The 18,142-nt window shown below is 38.1% G+C and overlaps 1 protein-coding gene across 3 annotated transcripts in view; it reads left to right on the plus strand.

Moving 5' to 3' along the window:
• The window catches only part of LOC101893052 (ras-related protein Rab-30), a 70,011-nt gene that overhangs the window by 11,614 nt on the left and 40,255 nt on the right, over positions 1 to 18,142 (plus strand). The window contains exon 1 of one of the 3 annotated variants that reach the window (XM_059128255.1): positions 10,797 to 10,942. The exons of the other annotated variants lie outside the window; for them this stretch is intronic. The gene's annotated coding sequence lies outside the window, so the exon portion shown is untranslated. Of the gene's footprint in view, positions 1 to 10,796; positions 10,943 to 18,142 lie in introns of those variants that run through there. 3 annotated transcript variants of the gene reach the window in all.

An 18,142-nucleotide genomic window follows, 5' to 3' on the forward strand; every position in this document is an offset into this window, starting at 1 on the left:
CCGGATAACGCTAACCAAAGTTTTCTAAATTGGATACCTTTTGTAAGTAGCCGGCCTTCGGCCGGGGCTTGAGATTTTCTCTTCTGGGTATGTCCTACACCGGCTAACGCGAACCAAAGTTTTCTAAATTTGACACTTTTTGTAAATTGCCGGCCTTCGGCCGGGGTTTGAGATTTTCTACTCTGAGTATGTCCCACACAGGCTAACGCGAAACAAAGTTTTCTAAATTGGATACCTTTTGTAAGTAGTCGGCCTTCGGCCGGGGTTTGAGATTTTCTCCTCTGGGTATGTCCTACACCGGCTAACGCGAACCAAAGTTTTCTAAATTTGACACTTTTTGCAAATAACCGGCCTTCGGCCGGGGCTTGGAATTTTCTCCTCTGGGTATGTCCCACACCGACTAACGCGAACCAAAGTTTTCTAAATTAGATACCTTTTGTAAGTAGCCGGCCTTCGGCCGGGGTTTGAGATTTTCTCCTGTGGGTATGTCCCATACCGGCTAACGCGAACCAAAGTTTTCTAAATTGGATACCTTTTGTAAGTAGCCGGCCTTCGGCCGGGGCTTTAGATTTTCTCCTCTGGGTATGTCCCACACCGGCTAACGCGAAACAAAGTTTTCTAAATTGGATACCTTTTGTAAGTAGCCGGCCTTCGGCCGGGGCTTGAGATTTTCTACTCTGGGTATGTCCCACACCGGCTAACGCTAACCAAAGTTTTCTAAATTGGAAACCTTTTGTAAGTAGCCGGCCTTCGGGCGGGGCTTGAGATTTTCTCTTCTGGGTATGTCCTACACCGGCTAACGCGAACCAAAGTTTTCTAAATTTAATACTTTTTGTAAATTGCCGGCCTTCGGGCGGGGCTTGAGATTTTCTACTCTGGGTATGTCCCACACCGGCTAACGCGAAACAAAGTTTTCTAAATTGGATACCTTTTGTAAGTAGCCGGCCTTCGGCCGGGGCTTTAGATTTTCTCCTCTGGGTATGTCCCACACCGGCTAACGCGAAACAAAGTTTTCTAAATTGGATACCTTTTGTAAGTAGCCGGCCTTCGGCCGGGGCTTGAGATTTTCTACTCTGGGTATGTCCCACACCGGATAACGCGAACCAAACTTTTCTAAATTGGATACCTTTTGTAAGTAGCCGGCCTTCCGCCGGGGTTTGAGATTTTCTCCTCTGGGTATGTCCTACACCGGCTAACGCGAACCAAACTTTTCTAAATTTGACACATCTTTCCTTCCGCATAACCCGATTCTAACCAGTTCCAAAAAATCGATTTGACTATAAGTTCCGAACCGTAACATCTTACCCCTTCATGTAACCACTTGTTGGATATGTATTTTCATAAGCTTTCCAACGATATCTATATGATCTATATCGGGTAATTGGATCCGGGTCTAGTCTTGAACCCGGAATTTCGGGTCAAAAATCTGGGGTCTCAGGTCCGTCCCCCAAGAAAAAAATAGTTTCCCGGGATCAGGGTAAAAATACCTACCACTGGAAAAAATTGAAGAGTTTTTACTAAACTAGAGTTAAGCCAAATATTCAAAACATAACGTTAATGAAATTCTTAGAATCGGGTTGTGCGGGTGGAAATATCCATATCTGTGGAAAGGAAATAGGTATTAGCACAAATCCGGGTTCTATCTGAACCGATTTATACAATATGGGCATCGTTTTAAAGCTTTTATAAATACCTATTCCAATGTGAAACATATCATGGATTATTTTAACATGTTCGGTATTAATACAAGAAATTTTTATTTTTGGATCGGAAATCTTAAAAAAACTCCCAAAAAGTCGAAGATGGACCCATTATTGAATAATAATATTTATGTACCACATTATAGTCTACACTTTAATCTTCCCAAATGGTGCCATACGAGACGATATATTTTGTAGTTCCGAAGATATTAGCTTTAACAATTTCTGTTATTGGAACAATTTTGAGCAAACCAAATTTTGTAATGGATTTAAGGCTTTAGTCGTACACCGGAGGCCGGCTGCTTCCAAAAGAAACAAAGTTGAGAAATATTACGGATCGAGTAGCCGCTGTTGGACATACACAAATTGAGTTTAGGGACTATGCTCGGCTAATTTTGAATTTGGGTATTTTTAACCTGATTAAGGAAAAGTCATTTTTTCGTGGGGGAAATACCCGGTTATTTGACCCGAAAGTTCCGGTTCTGATACAGTTCTACAAAATGGTATCATTTGAAAGCTTATGGAATTACCTATACAACAAGTTGTCATATGATAGGGTTATTGGAACCGGTTCCGGGGAATGCATGAAAATTGGTAATTTTATACCATTACTTTTTGAAAACCCCCTAAAAAGGAGCACTACAGATCTACATACTACACTATAGCCTATATTCTTGTCCTTCCAAAATGGTATCATATGTGCTGATCTCTCTTATAGTTCCAAAGATATTTGTGATGCAAAACATGAAATATTTAAGCTTTTTTACGTAGCAGGCCTTCGGTCGGGGCTTGAGATTATCTCCCCTCGGGTATGTCCAACACCGGCTACACGATCCATAGTTTTTCCTAACATTCTGGGGTATGTCTAACACCGGCTACGCGATCTATAGGTTTTCTAAACATTATAATCTTCCAGAGATCTTCCAGATTTCCATCCGCATAACCCGATTCTAACCAGTTCATTAAAATGATGTTTTCAATAAAAAAAAAGGGTTTATTTCGCGTAGCAGTCGGAGGAATAACAAAAGTTTTCTAAATTTGGCACTTTTCGTAAATAGCCGGCCTTCGGCCGGGGCTTGAGATTTTCTCCTATGGGTGTGTCCCACACCGGCTAACGCGAACCAAAGTTTTCTAAATTGGATACCTTTTGTAAGTAGCCGGCCTTCGGGCGGGGCTTGAGATTTTCTCTTCTGGGTATGTCCTACACCGGCTAACGCGAACCAAAGTTTTCTAAATTGGATACCTTTTGTAAGTAGCCGGCCTTCGGCCGGGGTTTGAGATTTTCTCCTCTGGGTATGTCCTACACCGGCTAACGCGAACCAAAGTTTTCTAAATTTGACACTTTTTGCAAATAGCGGGCCTTCGGCCGGGGCTTGAGATTTTCTCCTCTGGGTATGTCCCACACCGGCTAACGCGAACCAATGTTTTCTAAATTGGATACCTTTTGTAAGTAGCCGGCCTTCGGCCGGGGCTTGAGATTTTCTCCTCTGGGTATGTCCCACACCGGCTAACGCTAACCAAAGTTTTCTAAATTGGATACCTTTTGTAAGTAGCCGGCCTTCGGCCGGGGCTTTAGATTTTCTCCTCTGGGTATGTCCCACACCGGCTAACGCGAAACAAAGTTTTCTAAATTGGATACCTTTTGTAAGTAGCAGGCCTTCGGCCGGGGCTTGAGATTTTCTACTCTGGGTATGTCCCACACCGGATAACGCTAACCAAAGTTTTCTAAATTGGATACCTTTTGTAAGTAGCCGGCCTTCGGCCGGGGCTTGAGATTTTCTCTTCTGGGTATGTCCTACACCGGCTAACGCGAACCAAAGTTTTCTAAATTTGACACTTTTTGTAAATTGCCGGCCTTCGGCCGGGGTTTGAGATTTTCTACTCTGAGTATGTCCCACACCGGCTAACGCGAAACAAAGTTTTCTAAATTGGATACCTTTTGTAAGTAGTCGGCCTTCGGCCGGGGTTTGAGATTTTCTCCTCTAGGTATGTCCTACACCGGCTAACGCGAACCAAAGTTTTCTAAATTTGACACTTTTTGCAAATAACCGGCCTTCGGCCGGGGCTTGGAATTTTCTCCTCTGGGTATGTCCCACACCGGCTAACGCGAACCAAAGTTTTCTAAATTAGATACCTTTTGTAAGTAGCCGGCCTTCGGCCGGGGTTTGAGATTTTCTCCTGTGGGTATGTCCCATACCGGCTAACGCGAACCAAAGTTTTCTAAATTGGATACCTTTTGTAAGTAGCCGGCCTTCGGCCGGGGCTTTAGATTTTCTCCTCTGGGTATGTCCCACACCGGCTAACGCGAAACAATGTTTTCTAAATTGGATACCTTTTGTAAGTAGCCGGCCTTCGGCCGGGGCTTGAGATTTTCTACTCTGGGTATGTCCCACACCGGCTAACGCTAACCAAAGTTTTCTACATTGGAAACCTTTTGTAAGTAGCCGGCCTTCGGGCGGGGCTTGAGATTTTCTCTTCTGGGTATGTCCTACACCGGCTAACGCGAACCAAAGTTTTCTAAATTTAACACTTTTTGTAAATTGCCGGCCTTCGGGCGGGGCTTGAGATTTTCTACTCTGGGTATGTCCCACATCGGCTAACGCGAAACAAAGTTTTCTAAATTGGATACCTTTTGTAAGTAGTCGGCCTTCGGCCGGGGTTTGAGATTTTCTCCTGTGGGTATGTCCCACACCGGCTAACGCGAACCAAAGTTTTCTAAATTGGATACCTTTTGTAAGTAGCCGGCCTTCGGCCGGGGCTTTAGATTTTCTCCTCTGGGTATGACCCACACCGGCTAACGCGAAACAAAGTTTTCTAAATTGGATACCTTTTGTAAGTAGCCGGCCTTCGGCCGGGGCTTGAGATTTTCTACTCTGGGTATGTCCCACACCGGATAACGCGAACCAAACTTTTCTAAATTGGATACCTTTTGTAAGTAGCCGGCCTTCCGCCGGGGTTTGAGATTTTCTCCTCTGGGTATGTCCTACACCGGCTAACGCGAACCAAACTTTTCTAAATTTGACACATTTTGTAAATAGCCGGCCTTCGGCCGGGGCTTGGAATTTTGTCCTCTGAGTATGTCTAACACCGGCTAACGGAAACCAAAGATTTCTGAATTTGATGCTTACGCGAAATGTACTTTTTTTTATTGAAAACATAGTTGTAATGAACTGGTTAGAATCGGGTTATGCGGATGGAAAGACCCATATGGACTCAGTAAAGATATTAGCACAAATTGTATCACTTTGGATAGGTAAGAGTGTCAGCTATAATTTGGCATCAATTTTGTTGTCCCCCATAATGGGGGTTTAATAAAAAATTCGGGTCCAAAAAATTTGACTATAAATTCCGACATCTTGTTGTATAGGTACTTTCATAAGCTTTCCAACGATATTTATAATGTCTATATCGGTTAATTGGATCCGGGTCTAGTCGGAGTCTTGAACCCGGACTTTGGGGTAAAAAATCTTGGGTTCCAGGTCCGTCCCCCAAGAAAAAAAAGTTTCCCGGGATCAGGGTAAAAATACCTACCACTGGGGGTCAACAAATTATGGGGGTCAACAAATTATGGGGGTCAACAAATTATCCAAATTATAGGTGACACTCTAACCTTTCCAAAATGCTACGATTTGAGCTTATACCTTTTTCGGGTCCAGAGATATGGATCTTTCCTTCCGCATAACCCGATTCTAACCAGTTCCAAAAAATCGATTTGACTATAAGTTCCGAACCGTAACATCTTACCCCTTCATGTAACCACTTGTTGGATATGTAACCACTTGTTGGATATGTATAAGCTTTCCAACGATATCTATATGATCTATATCGGGTAATTGGTTCCGGTCTAGTCTTGAACCCGGAATTTCGGGTCAAAAATCTGGGGTCTCAGGTCCGTCCCCCAAGAAAAAAATAGTTTCCCGGGATCAGGGTAAAAATACCTACCACTGGAAAAAAATTGAAGAGTTTTTACTAAACTAGAGTTAAGCCAAATATTCAAAACATAACGTTAATGAAATTCTTAGAATCGGGTTGTGCGGGTGGAAATATCCATATCTGTGGAAAGGAAATAGGTATTAGCACAAATCCGGGTTCTATCTGAACCGATTTATACAATATGGGCATCGTTTTAAAGCTTTTATAAATACCTATTCCAATGTGAAACATATCATGGATTATTTTAACATGTTCGGTATTAATACAAGAAATTTTTATTTTTTATCGGAAATCTTAAAAAAACTCCCAAAAAGTCGAAGATGGACCCATTATTGAATAATAATATTTATGTACCACATTATAGTCTACACTTTAATCTTCCCAAATGGTGCCATACGAGACGATATATTTTGTAGTTCCGAAGATATTAGCTTTAACAATTTCTGTTATTGGAACAATTTTGAGCAAACCAAATTTTGTAATGGATTTAAGGCTTTAGTCGTACACCGGAGGCCGGCTGCTTCCAAAAGAAACAAAGTTGAGAAATATTACGGATCGAGTAGCCGCTGTTGGACATACGCAAATTGAGTTTAGGGACTATGCTCGGCTAATTTTGAATTTGAGTATTTTTAACCTGATTAAGGAAAAGTCATTTTTTCGTGGGGGAAATACCCGGTTATTTGACCCGAAAGTTCCGGTTTTACAAAACCGGTTCTGATACAGTTCTACAAAACGGTATCATTTGAAAGCTTATGGAATTACCTATCCAACAAGTTGTCATATGATAGGGTTATTGGAACCGGTTCCGGGGAATGCATGAAAATTGGTAATTTTATACCAGTACTTTTTGAAAACCCCCTAAAAAGGAGCACTACAGATCTACATACTACACTATAGCCTATATTCTTGTCCTTCCAAAATGGTATCATATGTGCTGATCTCTCTTATAGTTCCAAAGATATTTGTGATGCAAATCATGAAATATTTAAGCTTTTTTACGTAGCAGGCCTTCGTTCGGGGCTTGAGATTATCTCCCCTCGGGTATGTCCAACACCGGCTACACGATCCATAGTTTTTCCTAACATTCTGGGGTATGTCTAACACCGGCTACGCGATCTATAGGTTTTCTAAACATTATAATCTTTGTAAGTAGCCGTCTTTCGGCCGGACTTGAGATTTTAGCTTAAGTTTACAAAAGGTATAGTTGAGAAAAACTGTGGATATGCATGGCTAGTGATGGGCATATACCATAGGATACAATTTCAAGCCTCTTCAAAAAATTTCAATATCATGATTTTTATGACAAATACAATACATATCGACACAAATGGCAACTTTTTAGAAAGGCAAGAATGTAGATTATTTTTTGGTGCGTTAAACTTATTACTTTATGAAGGCCCAATTTTCGATTTTTTTGGGCTTTTCAAAAACTTGGGGTACAAAAATTCTAACTTGCTTGTTTACATTCGAACCGGCTAAAATATGTGTGCCTGATTTTTGGATAGGTATTATTATAAATAAATCAAAATGATCCTTGCATAGCCCCTAGACCTAACTTACTCCATAATAGAGGTAGCCCCGTTGAGACAGCTGCTAAACTGTCAAACCAATTTTGAATGAACAGTTATTCAAACTCTTTAAAATTGATAAAGAATACATCTCTTCTACCATGCTTAAACATAATCAAATTTAAAAAAATAAATAAACTCAGAATAGAAAATTACTATCCCGGCGAAGGCCGGCTATATAAAAAATATAAAATTAAGAGAACTTTGGTTTGATGTACTATAGGAATCGGGTTGTCTGGGCTCAAAGATTAATATCTCTAGATCCTAAAAAAATAGTAACACATTTTGTAAAAATCAGGTCCGAAAATTCTATAGTTTAGATGATTAGGTTAGAGGCTGTGCGGTTGCTTATAGCAACCGCTTTACTCGGAGACCATTGTGTTCATCCTAATTTAAAGGAAGAATAAAAATAGAGAAAAAATATTATTAATATTAGTATAAAAACGAGGAATATCTACAAAGAGGTTATCGTGTCGTCTTTAGCTATTTTAGTCAGTTTCGGAGATTTTAATTCGCGAAGACTTTCAGTTGTATAATTATAAAAACGATTTTAAACGTGTTAGACTTTTAATCTTAGTCATTTGTTTAATTTACGAAAAATGATTTTTATTATCCCCTAGTAAATAAAATAGTAATACTGAAATAAACACATAAAATAAAAATACCCAACATACCAAATTGATTTGAGAATAATATTTTAACAACTTACAAACATAAGCCTTAAGTTTAAGAAAATCTTGAGAATGTATTGAGAAATGCTTATTTAACAATTATAGAATAATCGAAACGGAACCCTTATTTTTAAGCTTATTCTTGTATTTTGCAGAATAAGCTTACGAAAGTAATATTATATTAAGCTTGCTAGTGCAATTGTAGAATAAGCTTACAAAACTAATATTTTCGTAAGCTTGCTAGTGCAATTGTAGAAGAAGCTTACAAAACTAATATTTTCGTATACTTATGTATTTATAAAAAAGCGTACATATTTTTCAAAACTATTTACTCCATTTTTATTAATTCAGTTGTGTTTTAAATTAAGATAATTTCTTCGACTAATTTTAGTGAAAGTTATAATATAATTGTGTTTTTTTAATTTAGATTTATTTTTTTTTTTTTTGTTTTTGTAATCGTTTCGCAGCTTTATACAATTTTTAGCGAATTGAAAGAAATGAGCGTGTCTTTAATGAATGTGTCCCCCGTGTAGCCCAATGATAAAGTTGCATCTATGAAATATAGAAATAGATAAAAGATAGAAGAGATATACTTCGTATTGCTTTTGTTGTACTTAAATTGCGAACACTTCTCTTTGTCTCCGTTCCTTTCCAGCAGAGTCGTTCTCCCAATTCATCTGTTATTATTTTTTTCCAGCAATTCTTTACGAAATTTGGTGCCTTGGCAACAAGTTTCGGTTCGCTTTCCTGAAATTAAGGAAAACGTAGTGATATTATTATTTTTGTTTTAATTGGTATTTTTGAACTAAATAATTTCCTGAAAAAATTTAGATTGAAACCTACAAAAGAAATAAATGAAATTGGAAGACCGTCAATATTAAAATTTAATTCAATAGCGTCGCGATTGTATTTAGCGTTTGAAAAAAAAATCGGTCAAGCAGTCCTCCAGTCCATAGTGCACATATACAACTCCTGCAATTAGCACAACTGACCCATCTCTAGGGGTTTTTTAATGATGTAGCATCTTTTGGTAGGCTTGGTATCATCCTCCTCATAATTGTTAAAAGTTTATTCAATGCAGAGTTCGAAATTAAATGTTTCACACTCCACTTAGCCAACTCATCTTGAATATTAAGTTTTTCAATTAGAAATAATTGGAGCTCCGTCGCTTTCATGTTCACTCTCACTTTCATTTTCACATTGCACAGGAACTGGATCGCTATTTATTACACTAGTTTCCAAACGTTCTTTTGATACAATTTTTTTGTGTTGATTATCACTAAAAAGAAGTTCAACCATTCTCTTTTGCTTCTCTTCTAACACTTTTTTTATATTTATAAGGCATTTTTAAAATATTACCAATTAATTTTTACAAAACACAGCGAAAAACTTTTTTACATTAAAAGTAATCAATAAATGTAAAACAAATTGTTTTCACCAAATAAATTTATCTACAAATGCAATGCTTTGCCTACTCACTATGAAATGGCTGTGTGTTCAAAAAATTTTCAGACAGACTTGCGAAACCTTTGTACGAATAAGCATTTCTAAAGTATTGTTAAAAATTTGTTGTGAAATTTCTTTTTAATAATATTGTGTTGTAGTTTTATTTTTATTTGGTATGTTGGGTACATTATTTAAATTGTCAATGTGTAAGAATTATGATTTTAAACATTTGTTTGCTTTAATGATTTACAAAAATATTTTTTTTACTGCAAAAAAGAATTTGTTTAGAAAATCGTCAAAATCGTTCCGAATATGCATTGACCTATGTAAGTATTTCATTGTAGAAAATTTGAGAAAAAAATTAATCATCGGAAAACACAATTTTAAAGGACAAAATATGTTTTGGCCTATATCTCAGGATCAAAAAAGGATACACGTATATGTTTTATTTCAGTATTAGTATATTATTTACTAGGGGATAACAAATATCGTTTTTCGTAAATCAAACAAATGAATAAGATTAAAAGATTAACACGCACATATACAAAAACGTTTTTACACTGTTATACAACTGAAAGTCTTCACAAATTAAAATCGTTTTTATCTTCACGCACAAGAAGACAAGTCATTCAGAATTTGCTTAACCACGACCTTCTGTAGGATGGACGCAAACCAGCGTTGATGATCACTTCCAGAATCTGTACTATTACCGCCGATGCATGCTGTAGCATGGCGGGTATAATACCATTCGGTCCTGGTGATTTGATTTTTTGGGAATGCTTACAATCCTGGGATTCAGGCTCACGTCCTCAGCCGCACGATGTTAATTAAGTCGATCTGACTGCCAATCGCTTGTCACCTCTGTTCAATTCGGAAAGTAAGTGCTAGCTAACAGAGTCTCTAGACCAGAGTCAGTCCACGTGTTATCGCTCCGCCTTATGCTTCCAATGGATTTAGGGTCCTTTAAAAGGATTGCGGAAGCTGGAAGCTTCATTGACATTCTATGGACTCAGTAAAGTAGACCCAAGATTTCCGTTTAGCCTCCTTGATCTCACTATTGTACTTATTGAAGGCCGACATATAAGACTCCCAGTGCCTACTAAGTTTAGTCTTGTTGGTTCTGTTTAATAAGCGTCTACTTACTTTCCTAAGACCACCTAGGTGTTTTGAGAGGGAATGTACGCGGACATGCTTTCTCATAGCACTCAATCAAGACTTTTGTTTAACGAGTCGTCTAGACTCGAGGTCAATGTAGTGTGCTCTGCGAATTTATTCCAACGAGCCTTCCTTGGATTCCTATGAGATTTGGAATGTAATCCTCCGATGGTCCGAGAACGAACATTCGGAGGATACTTTCCAGTTCAATATGAGTTATTCATCCATATTCGTTAGGTGAGATCAATGTACTCCTCCCTATCCTTATTCCGGTATGTAACCTAATTTCCACTATTAAATATTTTGAGTTTATGTCTAAGAATAAAATCAAAAATGTACTCACCTCTGGAATTGCTATACCGACGTGGCGTCTCCTCCGCTGAAATCATTAAGGAAGATTAAGTTCAAACTCTTTAGTGACGATACAAGGCTTTGTCATATGTACTGCGACTGGCGATTAACCGAATCGGTAAGAATTAAATTACCCCATAATGTGGCAACTTGTTGGATAGGTATTTTGATTAGTTTTCAAACCTTAAGGGCTTGGTCTGTATTTCTACAAAAAATACTTTCTCGAAATCAGGATACCTACCTTTGGAAAAATGTCAAAAAAGCTAAATATTATTACTAAGTTAGAGTTGTTCCAAGAAGTCACCCAATATTCACAGCTGATCTCAACACACTTTTGTATTTTGAATGTATAAATCAAACCAGAGTGTGCGTGTGAATAGCTGAAAAACGTTGTCACTTACGTTAGGGTCGACCAGACGCCTTTAGCCTACCACATATATTAATATATATTATAAATAAATAATAAATACTGAACAATTTAATATAAAAAATTACTTCTGAATTGTTTTACAATACTTGATGTAATCTTATATTATTATACCATGAGGTCCAGTATGTGCTTTAGCTCAAATAAACGGGTTTTTCTGATACGACTAAAATAAAACCAAGATGCACTTCAATTGCACATGCATATTGTAGAGAATTGACGTGCCCTACAGTTTTGTTTTAGTCAAGTCTATGCATATGTTTATAATTCCCACGACCGTATCTATTATTTATTATTATTTGGTTTTTAGTACATTTATCTTAAACATCGCAATGTGTGTTTAACATAAAATCCTTTAACTTAAAAAGTTTTTTACCTATTTTTTTTAAACTCCTCTCTTCAACTAATAGACTATCTTCGTTTGAATTTGTTATTTTTAGGATTTTCCATTTTCTATTTTATTTTGTCAAAAACACGAAACAAATACAAGTCGCAGTTACCACAATTTTACGTCGTGATCATATTTTCTACATAATACAAAAAACTTCACAAATGGTTATATTGACACTTAGAATTCCGGTGATTGCAAATTAGTTGTTTGGTTTACATTTTTGCACCTATAACTCTAACACTAGCATCACATACAATAACAAATTTCTCTCTGGTTGTTGAATAGTTTCTGTTGCATATTTGCCTCAACCCTCTAATAATTCTATCATGGTTAATCAGGACCTTTGTACGTTTGAAGTTATAAAGTGGCCATGTAGATGGTGATGTTTTGCAATTTTCGGTCTTGTCCCTGGAAGGCATCCGCCTTAGTTTAGGTTAAAGGACGCGTGGTTGCCGCTCCACTCCGAGATCTGCTGGTCCATTGCGTTATTAATACGAAAGTTATTAATACGAAATAGAGTTATAAGGATAATCCACGGCTAGAAATTTTTCCGTGTCGTCTTTAGCCACTTAAGTCTTCTTTCTAATTGAAGAATTGCTGTAGGGTTAGTGTTAGAGAACCATGACAAATCATGTGACAGTTTTCCCCCCACCAATCTGTGTCACGTTAATGAGTGCTGGACAATGGCAGTGCGAATATTCGATCGTCTCAATTTCTTCCTCGTCTCGACAGATTGTACAGTAATCAATACCATCGCTGTTCCATTTCGAGGTCATTGCCCACACCTTGCAGTGACCTGTGATGATGCTCACCACAAGTTTTAAATCAGGTTTCGACAAGTACAGTAGCGACTTTTTTTCTTCTCAGAGAGTATGGGGCAGATTCTCTTGGAGATACTGCATCACCTTTCATCCAGCCATATTTGTTGAATTCTCTCAGAGTAATGTCTATGAATTACCTGGAAGATGTGGCACAGTGGTTGTTTGACCGAATTCTCAACTTCAAGGATAACTGATTCGGACCCTAGCCTAGCCAATTCGTCTGCAATCTGGTCGCCTGAGATATTGTAATGACCAGGAACCCAACAGAGCAGGACAACCCAGTGTTTTCCAAGGATTTCCTGCATTCAAAACAGCCCTAGAGTTAATGGTGGTGGAGTTTAAAGCTTTCAGTGACGCTTGGCTGTCGACATGTATAGTCATCGGACCGTTAACCTCGTTGTTTCTCGTGACCAATAGGTGTATGGCTTCGAAAGCACCTTATTTTATTAGGGATGCAGGCTATAGAGTTTTTGCAAGAATAGAGTGCAATCAAGCCTCGCTTTGCTCATTCCTCAGTGTTCCTCTTTCAACTTTGTTGGCGGTGGAGGATGGTGCCGAGGTATTTGGCTTCAGAGGAGAGGTTTAGCGTATCCCCATCGGTGGTTTTTCCTTTTTTTTACGTTTCCTCGTAAAGGGGACAAGCTCTGCTACGCAAAATCGTCTATTGTCATAACTTTTAAAGCAAACAAAAAAGAATAACGGACCAAAGCCTATATAATGTTGGACAAGAAGACACCTTGTAACAACATTTTGACAATAAACTCATTAGTTGTTCACTATTGTGATTTGACTTTATTTAAATTTCAAACTGCAGACTCAGAGATTGACTTACTATCCGGCCATTTATAAGCCTTGTAGACAACCTTTCTATGTAGATGTTGATGAGTTTGGAAATAAACTGAGACACTTTTCTACATGTGTGGGTGAAATCTGTTCTTCTTTTTGATTTGGTCTTTTTGATGTGAAGTATTTTAAGCCTAAGTTTTTGTTTGATTTCATTTCATTTCATTTCATTTCATTTCATTTATTTACCTTACAAAGAAATATAAATAAGCCCACAGGGCCCATAACTTATATTATCTATCTACAATACCCTAACATAATACAAATTGAATGATTAATTCAAACTTAACAAATAACATATTAAACCTAATAATTTATCTTAATAATTCACGAGAAGCTCGAACCCTACACCTCGATTCACCATCACCAACTAAACAATAGTCTAGTAGAGCAGTGAAAAAGTGTAGCAGAAACGAGCTAAAAATAAGAGATAACTATTTTATTACTCACAAAACAGAGTATAAATAGTAACTCACATTATACCCTACAAATAAAATTAAGAAGATAATATAGTGGCTCCCCAGCCCAAACAAAAAGAAAAGCAAAAAGAAAGACCCATAATAAACCGACGCAACCACTACAAAAACATAGCCTACATATTTAGGCGAAGGTATTCAATTACTTTAACCCTAAACAGATAATTGGTATGGGCAAAAGTACGTAAGGCCAAAGGAAGCTGATTCCACAATCTCACCGCCCTAACCACAAATGATCTCTCACCAATGGAGGACGAAAACCTTGGACACAACAATTGAGGATTTCGAGATGATCTACAAAACAAAAAGTTGTCACGAAGAGGACAGTCAAAATTGCACATAACACTGTAATGAAATTGAAGAATACGAAGATCAACGTAGCTGCTAAATGGCAATCCCAGGAGATCATTAACAAAACAAGAAACATGATCACCACGACGCAAGCCATACACATAACGAACAATCGAATTTACCGCCCTACGGATACGTTGCATTTGAGAAGAAGTAGTACCGGAGACTACCTCTAGACAATAATTTACCTGCGATAGCAGCAAGGATACAACCACTCTCTTCCTAACATGACAAGGCAAATAAGCATTAAGACAATACAGCCTCCGCAGCTGAAACCTTATACGACAAAGCAAGGAATCAATGTGTCTCTTAAAGTCCAACTTCCGATCAATTATAACACCAAGACATTTCATTTCATCAACAAATTTCACTAACACAGAACCCACAGTAATATTAAGAGAACCACCATTACCATGATCATTGAACAGCATAGCTTTAGTTTTATTCCAATTAATCATAAGGCCATTTAGCGAAATCCACGACGAAAGAGACAAAACAATAGAATTAACCAACCCTTCCAACCCAGCAATATCAGCCTCTCTGAAGAAAACATGAATATCATCTGCATACAAAAACAGACAACACCTGTCATCAACAACTGAGTGCACAATGTCATTAATGAACATAATAAATAACAACGGTCCCAGTACAGAACCTTGCGGGACTCCACATTGGACACTACAAACTTCAGACGAAACACCCAAATGAACAACAAACTGAGACCTACCTTCCAAATATGAAGCCATTAAACGACACGCAGAAGATGAAAAACCAAACTTAAACCTCAGCTTGTCAAGTAAAAGGGAATGGTTTATCGAATCAAAAGCCTTTGACAAGTCAAGGCCCAATAATAACCCAACATCAGATGAATTAAATACATCTCTGATCATGTCAGTAAGATATAATAAGTGCGTGGTCGTACTACATCGCCGCCGAAAACCAAACTGAGAACTACTCAATAGCCTACGATCATCAAGGAAGTCAACAATCGCTTCTTTAATAATATGCTCAACGATTTTTGACATAGCAGGTAGAATGCTAATGGGACGCAGATTCGGCAAATCAAATGATTCACCAGTTTTCGGCACAGGAACAATTCGTGCAACCTTCCACGCCCGAGGAAAAGTAGATGTCATAAAAATCGAGTTAACAAAATGCAGGAAATGACAGGAAATGTATGGAAATATAAGTTTAAAAAACTTTACTGGCACGCCATCAACCCCCACAGCTCCCGACTTAACTTTATTTAATGACCTTACAACATCAGAATAAAATATGCAATAAAACCGAAAAACATCATCTCCCACATGACCCTCACTATAAAGAGACTGACCACGCTCACCCACAAAACCAGGATTCCCACTGGAAAAATAATGATTAGCAGCATTGACATCAATTGGTGGAGCTTCATTATCACTACCCAAAACACCAAACGACTTTAGAGATTTCCACAGCTGATTATTATTCATACGACCAAAGAGATCATTATAGTACTTACGCCTCTCATTCCTCATCACAGCCTTACAACGATTCCTATACATACAATATATTATTCTATTACCCTCCATAGGTCGCTTGCGCCACTCAAAGTACGCAAGATCTCTAAACATCCGTGCCGATTTTACCACATCAGATTCCAACCATGCATCATTCCTGGGGTTGACCTTACGAACAGAAACAGGAACGAAAGACAATAGCGCGTTAAACAACAAATCAAATAGTGAAAGTTGACAATTCACATCAGAAGTGGAATATAAGGGGTTGAAGTCAAAATCGGATATGAAATTTAAAATGCCCAACCAATCCGCTCGGCCAAAGTTACGATACTCAATAAATCTCTCCTCTGAAAATACAGGCAGGTTAAGCGAACCAAAAACAAAGGCATGGTGCGATATACCAGGACATCGACCCTGAGATGAGAAACCCAAGGACAAATTATCACTAGTAAGGCAAAAATCAATTAACGAGGTAGAGTTATGGGCCAAATCATAATGGGTAGGTTTCATGTTATGCACAATAGTTAGCCCCAATGATCTGCATAATCCTCTCATCGAAACAGAGTTCGAAGACACAAATAAATTACAGTTAAAATCGCCAAGGACAATGATATTAGAGAAGCGATCAAACAAACTCTCATGTACATCACAGAAAGACTGAACATCGCCATGGGGAAGATATACTACCGCCACAAGCAAAACCAATGCCCCAATATTCAACTCAACACACACCGACTCACAAACACCAAAATTATTTGAGCGAAAAACTACCTTATAAGGAATGCCACTACCAATATAGAGACATACCCCACCACCAACACGACCAACACGATCACTCCGCACCAGCTTATATCCTGGAACAACCAACGATTTCGATGAGACTGCAGAATTAAGCCAAGATTCAGTGACACCAAAAATGCTGATACCACTACCAACCAGCAAGGATCGAAGCTCATCAATTTTATTATTGAATCTCGATGGGCGAATACTTTGGCAGTTCAAGTGGCCATACGTTAGTTTACCAGACAAACCCTCAAATAAGGGTTTAAAAAAGTGAGCGTCATTAATTATGGGTCCCAGATTATCATCAAGTGACATCAAACCAAATAAAGGGGCTGGGGAGCAAAATTATGTAAATTCGATTTCGCATCTTAAACTAAAAATTGAAAAATATAAATATATAAATAAAAAAAATAAATAATAAATAATAATATGAAAGATTATTTAGAACAAATAAGCAATAATTTGCATCAAGAAAACAATTAAATTGCCAATGAGATCAAAACAAAATTAATATTTACATTACATGACTACACTCCCAGCAGCATATCACCAACCAACGGAGCACCACCCGGTTGCAGAGGACAACTACGAGCAAATTCAAGAAGCTCTTGTCGCTCAAAAATTGTTTTACTTCCATCAGCAAGTATTACCTCAACTTGAGGTTCATCACTATTTAACAACCTGAATTTCTTAATCTTCTTCTTCTTGAGCAGGCCTCTGCAGGCAAAAACAAGACTAGATGCCGATTTAACAAGATGATCATTTAAGTAGATACGGGACTCCAATAGACAATTCTCCATAACTTCTTTTAGGGTTACCTTCCCTCTTTTAACAAATCGGCGGATAAGGGAATCTCTTGTCTGAATAGAATTAAACTTCACCAAAACCGCTCTACGTTCAGATATGTAACAGCACTGCTGCATGTCGCCATGAGATAGTTGCAACCCACACAAATTAGCAACTTTAACAACAAAGCTCCTGAGGTCTTTAATATTTTCCGGCAAACCTCTTATAATGATATCAGCTCTGTTAAGCCTTCGCTGGAGCACATTGTTAAAAGACTCAAGCTCAGAAATCCTATCAGCAAGTTTCTTTTCTGCTAACAAAGCCGTACTTTTAACTTCAGAGACTGTCATCTTCAACTCAACTACAGCCTTTTTAAGCTCAACCACATCACGCTTTACCTCAGATATTTGTGCATTATAAAGATCAAACAGAGCATCAGTTTTGGTACGGAATTCAGACAGACATCTAGCCATATACGTGTCCATTTGTTGTTTCATAGACAAAATCAAGTTATCCTGCAGCTCTCGCAGAGCATCTGAATTCCCAACAAAATCACACGCAGCCACACCAACTGTCTCATCACCACCATTCAAAGAAGCATCAGCTGTGGCACCAACCCTAGATGCATCAACTGCAGTGTTCGCTTTTGTTCCACGATCAACCACACCAGCGTCACCACTACCACCAGCAGCCCGAACACAGCACACACAAGTGTATCTGAGTTGCTTATTTATTTTAGCCTCAGCCTCAGAAATGCCAACGCAATCCAAATGGAAAAAATTTGCACAGCCTTTGCAACCAATTTTATATTTGGATTTGGCAATATGATCCTTACAAACATTACAGGTCAATAGCGACGGCATTTTCAGGATTACCTTGGCAGATGCAAATGAATAAAAAAAAAAGAGCGCCAAACGAAAATGCACAGCAACAGGTTAAAAAGG

This window comes from Musca domestica, unplaced genomic scaffold, assembly GCF_030504385.1.
Source record: "Musca domestica strain aabys unplaced genomic scaffold, Musca_domestica.polishedcontigs.V.1.1 5, whole genome shotgun sequence".
In the NCBI taxonomy this organism is placed as follows: Eukaryota; Metazoa; Arthropoda; class Insecta; order Diptera; family Muscidae; genus Musca; species Musca domestica.